The sequence below is a fragment of the Mesoplodon bidens genome, assembly GCF_964165515.1.
Source record: "Mesoplodon bidens genome assembly, chromosome: 1".
Classification (NCBI taxonomy): Eukaryota; Metazoa; Chordata; class Mammalia; order Artiodactyla; family Ziphiidae; genus Mesoplodon; species Mesoplodon bidens.
Window position 1 is genome coordinate 171479039 of NC_138176.1, and position 13964 is coordinate 171493002.

Genomic DNA, 13964 nt, shown 5'->3' on the forward strand with positions numbered 1-13964 from the left:
CTGCACCTCACACTGAACCTGGGGGCAGCAAAGGCCAGGAATTGGAACCAAGAAGCCATCCTGGTGCCTTCCCACCATGAGGCGCTGTGCAAACAGCCTGGCCTCTGTGGCCTCACAGGTCTCTCCCTCTGCTGAGATTAACTGGAAGCACGGTAACAGAAGCACCTAATGTTTACTGAGCACTTACTATGAGCCACACACTACCCCAAGGGCTCTCCATGTGCTACCTCCTTTCACCCTGTGACATCCTTATAAGGGAGTTACTATTATTAATCCTGCTACACAAGGGAATCAGGCACAGAGAGGTTAAGTGAGTTGTCCGGTGCCATACAGCCAGCAAGAGAGGAAGCTGAAATTCAGACCATAGTGGTCTGGTTCCGGGCCCGGTATTCTTTTTTTTTTTTTTTTTTTTTTTTTAGCGGTACGCGGGCCTCTCACTGTTGTGGCCCCTCCCATTGCGGAGCACAGGCTCTGGACGCGCAGGCTCAGAGGCCGTGGCTCACGGGCCCGGCCGCTCCGCGGCATGGGGGATCTTCCCGGACCGGGGCACGAACCCGTGTCCCCTGCATCGGCAGGCGGACTCTCAACCACTGCGCCACCAGGGAAGCCCCCGGTATTCTCAATCGCTACAGGTCTGTTGAGGGGTAGGAAGATGGGTCACTTGTCAGGACAAGCTCTAAGTGGAAGAGGAACTCAGAGATTTTAAAGGCTAGTTCTCCCCGGACCTTCTCTTTCCCCAGGTCCCAGCCAAACACCTAGGAAGAACAGCAGGGCCTCCTCCCAGATCCGGCCTGTTGCTCCCAAGCTCATCCCGGTTCCAGGAAACACAAAAGGCCCATCTGCAAGCCCTGTGGCCCAGGCTGGGAAGATGCACGGCTGCCCGCTGGGAAGCAGAGCCATAATTTGGGGCTATTCTTAGCAAACCACTGGCTCCCCTCCCAGAGGCCCAGCAGGAGGCAGGCCCAAGCTTCATACACCCTGCCTGCAGGCGTGCAGAGGTCCCACAGGGCTAAGGAGTGACTGGTGGGCAGGAGGTGAGGACAAAGCCCTCCATCTTTCAAACCAGAGGTGACTGGCCTGCTAGCCTTCCCAGGGCCAGGCGCCTGGCTGCTGAAGCAGCTCTGGAGAGTCCTGGCCACAGGGAAAGGCTGGTCACCAAGGCTCCACTGACAGTGGTCGCTCTGTGCCAGACCCTGGGCCACACACTTTCCACTGATTATCTCACATTTAACCCTCACCACACCCCAAGGGCGAGGGGTTACTGGCACCATTTTAAAGATGAGGCGTTTCACTTTAAAGATGAGTTAGTTAAGACATTAAGTAACTTGCCCAGGTAACACGGTGAGTTAGTGTCGAGCTGTATCTCCCAATCTCCAGGTTGAGCCATAGCCAGATTGGGGGCAGGGGGGCCCTCCCTGTCCAAGGGTTTGGGGGAGGGGCAGTCCACACCAGAAAGCAAAGGTCTCATCAAAGACCCAACTGCATGTCTACTCTTTCTCTTCCCCAGGGATTGTCCCTTCCCTGCCAAAAACCCTCAGGCTTGGGCTCAGGAGAGTCCCCAGCCAGGTAACTCCCCTACCCTGACCACACGACCTCACTTCAGGAAGCTCTGGAGACCCAGCGGAGATGAGCCTCAAAGTTCAAGGAGTCCCTGATGGTGTTTAAGGCATTCACCCAGCCCTGTAACTTAGGGAGTAGAGAGGTCAAACAATTCTCAGGGTGAAACAGAGGATACTGAGCCCTTTGGGGTCTTCAAACTCCAAAGCGGAAGTCCAGAAATGAAGCCACACCACACAGCACCTGTACCACCTCCACCCCAAACAGGTCAGCTTCCAGGCACTGCTGACACACAGAGTTACAGGGGTAACTGAGCAGCACTTGCCTCGGACTGTATCTTGGTACCTACCTCCGACTGTGTTCTGCCCTCTGCTGCCGCAAGACTCAGCAGGTATAAGTGTCTGTGTTGTCTGTGTCCCAGGTGCTCAGAGCCAACTCCTTGTCTGCCCAGGATTCAGGGCACGTCCATGTGGCTCCATGTTTTGCGTTGGTGAATGTCAGCTCACATCTCTGTCTGTGCTTCCGCGAGCCCACCCATATGTCTGTCCACTTCCATCAGCCAAATCTCCATGATAGCGTAGGTCCATCTATAGAGTATCTGCCGCCTGTTCGTGGTCCACACTTGTGTGTTCACACTGTCTGCCCCTGCACGTGTCTGTGCCTCGGGTTGCTTGCCCACCTCCATTGCCTTCGTGTCCATCTGTATCCAGTTCCTCACTGCCCTTGCCCACACAGTTATAAACCTGAGCACGCGCGCACATCTCTTCTCATGCCAGCATTCCCCACCTGTGCCCAGGTGACCCTGTGTGTGCCACCTGTTTGGAGGCAGGTGGGTGTGTTCACCCAAGTACTCACAGTGCCAGCCAAGGGCTAAAGGGTGAGTTCAGCAACACCCACCCCCAGAACAGCTCCCAAGGCCACAGGCATGAGCACACTGCCACCTCTGCAAAGTGTTCCAGAAAACAGAAACTTGCCAGGGATGATGCGGGAGAGGGCAGAGCCCTAGACAAAGCAGAACCTGAGAAGTGAGGTCAGGATGCCCCAGGTACCACTCACCTCAAACCAGCCCTGCCAGGCCTGCCCACCTCCAACACCCCAACTCCAACCCCCGATGGCCAGCGAGGGGAAGATTGTCTGTCTGCACTCACAGGAAACAGTGTCTGGCTCAGGGCCTCCAGCCTGACAAACTCATCCCCAGCCCCCAGCGATAGAGGCTCTTCCGAAAGGAAGAGAGGACTTCCTCCTGTAAGGCTGGATCTAGACCCTAAACCTCAAGAGCCCCAGGGAGGCTGGGAGAGTCCTATGGTTAGCCTGACCTCAGAAACCAAATGTGCTTCTTCAGAAATCCACCAGCAGAAAAACAAAAAACACCTGGGAGTGGGGCTGGGGCACACTCCAGCTGCTCCCTGTCCATGGAAATGGTGAGAGGGCCTAACCACTAGCACGGTAATCACAAAGGATGGGTATGGAGGCAGAACATTTTAAACATATTTGCACGGCTGCCTGAGAACTGCATCCCAGCTCCCCTAGCAACTGCAGACCTTATCGCTCACTCAGCAATTAATCATGTGTATGGTCTTGGTATTTCCACTAGTATTACTATTAGTCCAGGACTGGGATGGAAACCCTGTATTAGCGAACTTTCTTTGTGTTTATGTCTTGTCTCCCCCCGTGGGGCTGAGCCACCTAAGGGGAGAACCATCCAACACCTTCCACCACTCCCACCCTCCCTGGCATTTAAGAAATGCTCAGTCACGGGTCCAGGTTGCTCTGCAGGAAGCCAAGGAGTCGGTGCCTGGTGCCTGGAATTCTGGTCTAGAGAGTAGGGAAGCTGGGAAGCTTCCTGAAGTCAGGGAGATTTTCTTCCATTTCTGACTCCCCAAGAGATAAGAACAGGTTCCAACCACCCTGCCACTTTCGAAAGTCCAGGGCAACAGTCTCCCGCACACTGCACTCTGCTTTCTGACAGGCCTCTTGCCCCTTCAGGAAAAACCTCTAAAGATGAAAAGGGGGCTCCCCTCGGAGACCCAGGCCTACAGAAGGAAAGGACCAGATGAGGCCCAGCATCAAAGCTTGCACCCACTAGGCTCTCTGGACTCTTCCCAGTGCCATGGGCCTCAAGCCCCTAAAGATGAGCCCAGGGACCCCAGGTGTGGATCATGAAGCGTCCTGCCTCGACGCAGCTGCACAGGAAGCCCAGCTGTTGGGCCTTGCCCCAGGCCTGGCCATTACGAGTGGAGGTGTCGCCAGCTCACATCTACCCCAGTCCGAGGGAAACCTCCTCGAGGAAGTCGGTAGCCCAGAGCCGGACAGACAGAACGACTCAATAACTCCTCACTGTTTAATATGTGAGGTTCCGCTTCTCTCCCAGGCAACGATCCCGCGCGGGTTTGGATGGGGGCCCAGGACCTCTCTCCTCCGCGGAGCCCAGGGAGGCGTGCGATCTGGGAGATGGGGAGTGGGTGGTCGGAGCAGCCCCGGCCCGGGAGTGCCCAGAGAACTCCTGAATCAGCCCTCCCTCGCCAGCCCGGGTTCGGACGCATCGGTACCTGTCAGCCCGCGGCTCCGGGGCATCCACTCTCCCGCGGCTGGCGCGCTGCGCCCGAACGGCGGGCGCCGAGTCAGGCAGCGGCGGGTCGCTCCCGGCGCGGGCTCCGGCTGGCTCCTCCCAACTTCCCCAGCCCATCCGTGGGCAGAGGCTGTTCCGGAGGCTGGCAGGCCGGGCGCAACGAGGCGAGGCCACGAGAGAAGGAGCCCGCGCTCGCCGGCGAAGGGAGCTGCCCGCCCCAGCCCGAGCGCGCAGCTCCGCTCCGCGCGCCCCACGACCCCCAAGCCGAGGGGCGGATCCGGCCAGGCCGCCAATCACCGAGCCCGCCGCCGCCCGGCCAGCCCGAGCCCCGGCCCCAGCCGCCAAGGGGGCGGGGGTCTCGGATTTAAAGACACACTCACCAAGCAGCGTCCCGATTGGCATTCCAGAGCCGCGGCAGCCTGGCGGGGAGGGAACGGCTGGCCCCACCTTTCCCGGCCCCGCTTCCTCCCTTCGCCCATCCACCCTCCGCCTGGGAGGAGAAGTTTGGGACGGGGGAGACGGCCTGGGAAGCCAGCTCCTCTTCCCTTGTCATTAGTTCGTCTAGTTCTGGAAGAAGCCCAAACCCTACATCCAGCCTCCCTGGAAGGAGAAAGAAGCAAAAGCTCTCGGCGCCACACCCCCTCCCAGACTCCAGCTCCCCGGGAAATCGGCTGGCTCTCGCCGCTCTCTGCTTTTTAAAGCCAGGCCAAGCCCCGGCGGGACCGAGACAAGCAGCTGGGCACCGGAAGAATCCTCGCTGTGCTGTGCAACCTGAGCTAGGCGATTGCCCTCTCTGGACCTCAGCCACCACAGGAGTCAACGGTTGAGCCCTTAAAAAGCAGACTGTCCACTCAATCGTGGGCTTCTCCCAAGCCCTAGACACCCTCAGTCCCCGGAGGCGAAAAGGGAAGAATGAGGCAGAAACTTTGGAAGGGGAGGGGCCCCTCTGCCCCCACCCCATGAATCCCTACAGTGATACGTACAATCCCCACCCCCAAGGGGCCCTATCCCCGCCTCCCACTGACCGGGCACGGCAGCCCAACCAGGTGTACCCCGATGCCCCAGCAGCCCATGCCAGCCCTCCGCTGGCGCGTGCCCCCAAACTCACCCAAGTGCGTTCGCTCTGTCGCCACTGTTTCCTCTGGGGGAGATGGGCTTTGCTGTGGTTGGTGAGTCACTTCTTCCTTCACTCTGCTCCACACTGGGGAAATCGGTCTTCTCACCTGTCACTACCTGCCTCACCCACAATCAGTGCTGCAGCAGGAGTCGGTGAAGTCCGAGTCTCCCCAGCATGAAGGCAGCACAGGCCTCACCTCTCCAAAGTCAGGCCAGAGGCGCTGGGCTAGGAGAGGGGCAGGCAGGCCCTGCAGTCCATGGGAGCCCTAAAAACAAATAAAGACAAGCGGAATGGCTGTTATTTGTAGTGCTCTTACCAAGTCTCCAGCACCCAGGTCTCAAGTGTTTCACTGGATGATTCTATGAGATAACTACTTTTATTATCCCTCTTTTAGTGGATGAGGAAACTGAGGCCCAGGGAACACTCGCCCTCAGCTGCAGGCCTCCTCCTGTAACAACGAAGATGTGCGAGGAGGGGAGGAGCGGAGAAGACCCAGGAGTGGCCTTGGGAAGCAGACCTGACCTTCAGAGACCAGTAGAGCTAGGCTCAAGCTGGCTCATGGTTTACTGCCTGTGTGGTCTGTGACATGACCTGTCTGATATTCAAGTGCCTCAGCCAGAATATGGCCTGTCCTCCTTCAAAGAGGTGTTGACAAGCCAGGAAGCTGGGGCATGTGATGCCTTGGCGTGGCGTGTGGCACATGGTAGGCACCATCTTTGGGCACTGCTCCCTTCCTTCCTCCTCTTTGTACAACCTCATAAACCACTCCACCCCGTGTCAGATTCCCCAACTGAAGCCCCTGCCATACTGAGGATACTGATAATGCATCCTCATTATCCTGCATTATCCAGGATAATGCCCCCTTGCAGCCAGGACTAAGGTAGGGGTACGTATGTGCACTAAGACTGTGCTCGAGCACACACATATACACATATACAAACATGCACACATGCACACACACACTACTCTTCCTCCCTGGGATCTGTGGCCAGCTGCCTCTCTAGACTGAGCTCCTGGAGGACAGAAGTCCGTGTCTGACCTGTCTTTTGGTCCCCAGCACAGTGTCTGGTACATTGGTCATTCATTCATTCATTCATTCGTGTTCACCATGCACACAGTAGGTGTTCTTGTTGAATCAAGCAGAAAAGCCCAGGGCAGAGATGTCCCCAGAAGAACCAGAATCACTGCCCTTCTGGCTCCAACAGACAGCCTCAGGGCTCAGCTGGTAGACCCCAGAAGTAGAGGGCTGGGGGTTTAGAGGTATCTCAGAGACAGGGTACAGATGGCATCCAGATCACAGCATCCGGCCTCACCATCCTGCCCCCAACCCCTGAGATTCTGCCAAGTCCTTGCTCAGAGCAGCAAATGCTGGGGGTTCCCCCCACCACAAGAAAGCCTGCAGGAACAGATCCTGCCCCCCACCGGACCCAACGGTCTGGAAGGGGGAAGGAGACTGAATGTTGAGGAAAAGATGAAGGAAGGGACACAGCAGCCCTAGGTATACCCCAAAGAAGGCACTCTGCCCTCTCTCTACAACCCCAGGCAGAACGGAAGAATCAATTGGGCCAACTCTCTCAGCACAAACTGCCGCAGAAGCTCCTCAAGAAGTCTGTAAGCTCAGAGCAGAAGCCCAAAAGCCGCCGAGAAAGGATCAGTGGTCCCCGAACAGGATCTCAGAAACTAGAGGGCTCAGGACCCACCCCTACTGACCCAGCACCTCCACCAGAACTACCGCCACCGCCCCACATCCCAGTTGCACAAGCACCCGAGATGCCACCTTATCATCTAGAGAATGCCAGGGCCCCGCGGGTGGCCCTGCAGTACAACTGCGTGCTCGTGTGTGAACACGTGTATGTACACATATGTGCTTGTGTTGCTCATGTATGTTTGCAGAGATGTGAATGAGAGTGTGCATGTTTGTGCGAGTGTCTAGTGGGTGTGAGTGTGGATGTAGGAGTGAGCATGTGTGTATATGTGGGCATGTGTAGCACACACACAAACTAACCCACCAACCACCGTCCAAAACCAGGAGAGCCGCTACTGCAAAGGGTAGTGAACCACCCCATTACTCACGCTTCCAAGAGAATTGCCAGTGGCCGTGGCCATCCACAGTGCCCTCTGCCCAGGCAAGCAAGTCCCAAGTTCAATCCCTGAGAAGAACCATAAGCTGTGCGAACCCCCGATTCCCTCGTGGGAACGCTCAGGCCAAGAATTATTTCCTGACAGGTGGAAACGACTCGCCGGAAGGCAGAGGAGCTGGGTTCAAACCAACAAAGATGAGACTTGACAAAAGATGAGAAACAGGCTCTACTGTTCTTCTCTGCTCCTCATTGCACGCCAAGCCCACCACAGGCTGGGGGACACTGGGCCTGAGGAATAGACAATATCAGGGCAGGAAGCCAATCTGGCGCTGCTCCCCGTGGCCACGTTATTGCCAAGATTGGGACCCACGTGGGCCCTCCATGGTGGGTGTCTTGGAGCCTGCAGTCTTCCCTGTGAGCCACGTGGTCTCTGAGGCCCAACACAGACCCGTCCCCACCTGCCCCAGCTGCCTCAGAGTCCTGCTCTGGCTGTCTGCCCCTCCAGGCCCACCACCCCACCACCAGGATCCAGAAGCCCTTGCTTGTCGGGCCTTGCTGTGTGCAGTCCAGGGCTGAAAGACACGGGCTCTGAGTAGGGCCAACTTGCCCTGGATCTAACCTCAGCAATTTCACCACTATGTGACCCTTACCCTAAAAGTCACCACATTTCTCCAAGTCTTTTTTTCCTCATTTGTAAAATGGTATGAAGAGCAGTTTATGCCTCCAGGAAATGTCTGGAGGATTAAAGGAGTGCCTGGCACTTGGCCAGAGCTCACTGACTGAAGCTATTGTTATTGTTACTATTATTGCCACCTGAGTTCACACCCTCACCCAGCCCTGAACCTGCCAGGGCAGAGGGGTTCTTCGAGGCTGAGTTCAGTTCAGGTTCCACCGCCTCTAGGCAGTCTTCCCTGCTCAAAGGATCTCTGTCTGCCCTGGACTCCTTCCCCCTCACCTCTGTGCAGGGCCCTAGTACTTGAGCACTCCTGCCTGGCACAGAATACATGTTCAATAATTGACATTATAATTATCAGCTGGATTATTAATTTCATTGGTTGGCCCTCCTTTGCGTCTAGGTCCAAGGATAGCATCTCCCACCTCCCAAATTCACACACTAGGTTCACACTTTTTTGACAAAACTCAAAGTAAGAAATACATTTTAGGAACTTCCCTGGTGGTGCATGGGATAAGACTCCACACTTCCTAATGCCAAGGGCCCGGGTTCGATCCCTGGTCAGGGAACTAGATCCCACATGCATGCCACAACTAAGGAGTTCGCAAGCTGCAACTAAGGAACATGCCTGCTGCAACAAAGACCCCACACAACCAAATAAATAAATAAATAATTTTTTTAGTTATTTTATTTATTTATTTTTTGGCTGAGTTGGGTCTTCGTTGGTGCGTGTGGGATTTTTCTCTAGTTGCGGCGTGCACGGGCTTCTTGTTGTGGTGGCTTCTCATGTTGTGGAGCACAGGCTCTAGGCGCTCGGGCTTCAATAGTTGCAGCACGTGGGCTCTGTAGTTGTGGCTCGCAGGCTCTAGAGCACAAGCTCAGTAGTGGCGCATGGGCTTAGCTGCTCTGCGGCATGTGTGATCTTCCCAGACCAGGAATCAAACCCATGTCCCTTGCGTTGGCAGGTGGATTCTTAACCACTGCGCCACCAGGGAAGTCCCATAACTAAATATTAAAAAAAAAAAGAAATACATTTTAGGGTATACATCTGGAAAAATTAAAACTCTAATTCAAAAAATACATACACCCCAATGTGCACAACAGCACTATTTACAATAGCCAAGACATGGCAACAACCAAAGTGCCTATCAACATACATTTGGCTTAAGAAGATGTGGTATATTTATACAATGGAATGTTACTCAGCCATAAAAAAAGAAATATTGCCACTTGCAGCAACATGAATGGGCCTAGAGAATATTATACTTAGTGAAGTCAGACAGAGAAAGACAAATACTGTATGATATCTCCTATATGTGGAAACTGAAATAGGATTCAAATGAATCTATATAAGAAACAGAATCACAGACATAGAAAACAAGCTTATGGTTACCAAAGGGGGAGGGAGGGAGGGAGGGACAAATCAAGAACATGGGTTTAGGGGCTTCCCTGGTGGCGCAGTGGTTAAGAATCTGTCTGTCAATGCAGGGGACGCAGGTTCGTGCCCCAGTCCGGGAAGATCCCACATGCCACAGAGCGGCTGGGCCCGTGAGCCATGGCCGCTGAGCCTGTGCGTCCGGAGCCTGTGCTCCGCGATGGGAGAGGCCACAGTGAGAGGCCCGCGTACCGCAAAAAAAAAAAAAAAGAAAAGAACATGGGTTTAACAGATTCAAACTACTATACATAAAATAGATAAGCAATAAGGATTTACTGCATAGCACAGAGAACTATGTTCAACATCTTATAACCTATAATGGAATAGAATCTGCAAAATATATATTAGCTGAATCACTTGGCTGTATTAACACAATATTATTATGGCCTGAAACTAACACAATATTGTAAATCAACTATGTTATATATATATATATATATATATATATATATATATTTTACTTTGGGACAGCCTGCTACACAGAGACATAAATATACAAAAAAAAATGCTTAGCCTTACTGCATGCGATGCACTCTGATACTTTGTAATCTATCCTATCCTACTTCTTTTTTTTTAATAAATTTATTTTTATATTTTTTTAATTTTTATTCTTTTGGCTGTGTTAGGTCTTCGTTGCTGCACGTGGGCTTTCTCTAGTTGCGGTGCCTACTTTTTGTTGTGGTGTGCAGGCTTCTCATCGCAGTGGCTTCTCTTGTGGGGCACGGGCTCTAGGCGCACAGGCTCAGTAGTTGTGGCACACGGGCTTAGTTGCTCCGTGGCATGTGGAATCTTCCCGGACCAGGGCTCGAACCCATGTCCCCTACATTGGCGGGCGGATTCTTAACCACTGCACCACCAGGGAAGCCCATATCTTATTTCTTTTTGTTTTTACTGATTGCAGTGCACAAAACTGATTTTACCTGTGACCTGCAGTTTGAAAATGCCTTGAAGAACAATGAGGTCCCCAAGGGCAAGGGGACCTCCCCCCTACCCGTCCCCCAGCACTTCTCAATGCCTGACTGAAGAGTGCCCAGGACATGTGGGAGGAGGGTGATTCTATCTCCAGAACATTCCTCAAGTACTACAAGGAGAGCCCTCCATCAGAAGAAGAAGAGAGAAAAGGGAGAAGGAATCCTCGTTCATTCAGTCAACAGATATTTCATTCATTCATTGTCAGTCAGTCAATCAACAAACATTTACAGAGCCCCTTCTATCTTCCAAGGCCTGTTCTAGGCCTTGAGCAGTGAATGAGGCAGACCAGTTCCCTCATGGGGCAATGTCCCTTTATGGGGCTGACATTTTAGTAGGGTGGGGCAAAAGATACAATAAACAAGTAAATAATAACAGAAGCAACATCATTCCTGAGTGATTCATGCAATGAAGAAAATAATAGAATGGTAAAGAAAAGTGGGGCTACTTTAGAAACAGTGGAGGTCTCTGAGCCTCAGGTAACTCATGACACTTACCTTACTTACCTGAGCTGGTGCTTGTGGGACTTAAACGGGGTGATGACTTCAAAGTATGTAGCACAGAGTGGCCTTTACCGTCATCGCTGTTTGTTGGATAAGCGTGACTGAAGGCAGGTTGTGATAAAGTTCCGCAAAGTGTAAGGTTGTACTGGTGTTCAGAGGATGATGAGGGGACACACTGATTACAGCACAAGCCCAGGACCCACGCACGTATTGGCTTCTTCCTCTGCACAGCTCACCTGGCATGTCTCTCCCCATTTCCCAAGCTACAGCTCCCTACTCCCACCTCACCCTACAATTCAGCCCAGCCCAGTTTGACCAGTCCTCTCTAAGAGCTGGGCCACTGAAGAGTTAAATTCCTTCTGGTGGGTGTCCTGAGCTGCACAGGGACAGATACCAGCAGCCTTCACCACCCCACCTGCACCTCTGTGGACCCCCGCTGATCAGACGACACCTGCCTGGGAACGTGGGTGCTGACTCCCAGCAAGATAGCAAGAGGGTGGAGATCTGGAGCCCAGCCCCAGGAAATGCTGAAGGGTCTGGGTCTGTTCAACTGGAGCAGAGAAGGCTCAGAGGCAGGACACGGTCTTCTGGTCCCTGCAGGGCTGTCGGGAAGTGAGTGAGGATCCCTGTCTCAGGTGAGTTGCTCAAGCATCTGAGCTCCAGGCAGCAACGTTAAGTACCTACTATGTGCCTGACCCTGGTCTCAGGGTGCAGACCCCACCCTGCCTTAGGTGCTCCCAGATCTGTGAGGCAGGCAGAGCAGTAAATTTTCAGAGAGACGTGTTTCCTGCAGGGTGGAGTGGGGACCAGGGCGCTGGGAGGGCAGTGATGAGGACACCAGCACCACCTCCCAGGTCAGCTCAGAGTGGAAGTGGATGTCCTGTGAGGGCCCTACCAGCTCAGTGATGTACACTGATTTGTTTCAGCTTTCGCATCAGACAGACCTGAGTTTGAATTCAGTTTCTGCCACTTCTTAGCTACGTGACCTCAGGCAAGTTTCTGAGCTTCTCTGAGCCTCTGTTTCCACATCTATAAAATGAGGATTGGGACCTCCCTGGCAGTCCAGTGGTTGAGACTCTCCACTTCCACTGCAAGGGGTGTGGGTTCGATCCCTAGTCTGGGAACTAAGATCCCACATGCCATGCAGCCTGGCCAAAACATAAATAAAATTAAAATTTTAAAAAGTGCTTATAAAATGAGGACAGTCACACATACTTTGACAGGATTTTGAGATTAAATGAACTAACAAATTTAAAGCCCTTAACAAATAGCTGTCCAAGCAGATGCTCAATAATATAATAGTAGTTGTGGCCGCAAGCATCATCATCAGATCCCCTCCTCCTGCCCTCACCTCCTCCCTCCTCTCCCTCCCCTCTCATAATGTGCAGAGAATCCCCTGCCCCCACTGCTATGAGAAAGGAGCTCCAAGTGGCCTTCTGCTGGGTCTCACTGCAGAACCCCAGGCCCTGGACACTGAAAATAATGAGGTGGGGTGGGATGGGGGGTGTTGAAAGGGGGTCTGCCAAGCCCTGCAGCAGGAAGACCATCCATCCCTGAATAAACAGGCTGTCACCCCTTCCCTCCCACTATCCTTCTCCCTTAAATAACCCAGATCTGTTGCCGAGTTGTATCCAAGCAACTCTACTCAGGCGCCCAAGGATGTCTCACTCTGACAGAGCCATTTATGAAGATGCTGCAAGGGAAAAGGGGGCGGGGTGGGGATCAAGGGAGCTACAGAGGCCTGACAGTGCCTTCCCAAAGCCTTCAGATGGCAAGTTCCTCGTCCCCAGGAAGAGAGCTCCTGGGCTGACCCCTCACCAGAGGGGTGGGCAGCGAGGAGTGCTTGCTTACCAGCAACATTCCAGCAGAGGCCAAGACCTCCCAGACTTACAGGGAAGATCCCAGACTCCCCGAAGCTTGGGACACACAGGAGCCAACGAAGTGCCGTGGAAAGATCACTGGCACAGGCTCAGCCTCCTGAGCTCTAGTCTCGGAGCCAAAACTCACTGTCTGTGTTATCCCAGCCAGGTCACCCACCTCTCTGAGCCTCAAAGAATCTTAGTGCCAGAAGAGGGATAGGAAAAAAAAAAGGAAGAGGGATAGGAAAGGGACGGTCTCACACTTTTTGACAGTATCTATCCACATGACATGCAGACTCTTTGCCTCAGCAATTCTATTTCTAGGAATTTAGCCTAGGGATGTGTCTGCACACGGACAGATTGACAACTGTGCAAGGTTATTCCTCATTTGCGATGGTGAAAGAATGGAAACAGCCGAAAAGTCTGTGGACAGAGAGATGATTGGCTAGATAAACTCCGGAACATCTAGAAACTGGAAATGCCATGCAGCTGTTTTAAAACATGAGGCAGGGCTTCTCTGGTGGCACAGTGGTTGAGAGTCCGCCTGCCGATGCAGGGAACATGGGTTCGTGCCCCGGTCCAGGAGGATCCCACGTGCCGCGGAGCGGCTGGGCCCGTGAGCCATGGCCGCTGAGCCTGCGCATCCGGAGCCTGTGCTCCGCAACGGGAGAGGCCACAACAGTGACAGCAGTGAGAGGCCCGCGTATAGCAAAAAAAAAAAAAAAAAAAAACACGAGGCAGATGTATGTGGGCTGATGGAAAATGATCTCTAGAGCTGGGAGCAAACTCCAGGAGTGGACATGGACAGAGACGGTCAGGGCAGTGTAGTCTATGACACTGGGCACTGGAGCCAGCCTTGGCATCTCTCTCTAGGGGAATAGATAAGTCACATGAATTCCAACCACAGACTTCCATCCAGCAGGTACACCCAACAGTCCAGGTGCACGTGCAAAGATGTGGAGCGAGCTTGAAAACACAGTATCCTGTGGTAAAAGAATAGAGCTGGATTAGCCATACAATACCATTGATGTAAAGTAACAACACTCATACACAGAAAAATAACCGTCGTTTTTTAAAATGAGGATATGTGCGTTATGCAAGAACACTGATCAAACACACTACCATGGGTGCCTATGAGAAAAAGGAATGCGATGAAGGGGAAATGAAACAAAGAGAACAGTGCAAGAGAAAGGCCTCACAT

The 13964-nt window shown here is 53.3% G+C and overlaps 1 protein-coding gene across 5 annotated transcripts in view; it reads right to left on the reverse strand.

The window, feature by feature from the left end:
* The window catches only part of PALD1 (phosphatase domain containing paladin 1), a 141964-nt gene extending 137187 nt beyond the window's left edge, over positions 1 to 4777 (reverse strand). For 4 of the 5 annotated variants that reach the window (XM_081244962.1, XM_081244959.1, XM_081244961.1 and 1 more), the window contains exon 1: positions 4107 to 4379. The gene's annotated coding sequence lies outside the window, so the exon portion shown is untranslated. Of the gene's footprint in view, positions 1 to 4106; positions 4380 to 4506 lie in introns of those variants that run through there. The other variant, XM_081244960.1, reaches the window with a different exon arrangement.
* Positions 4778 to 13964: the final 9187 nt, after the last annotated feature.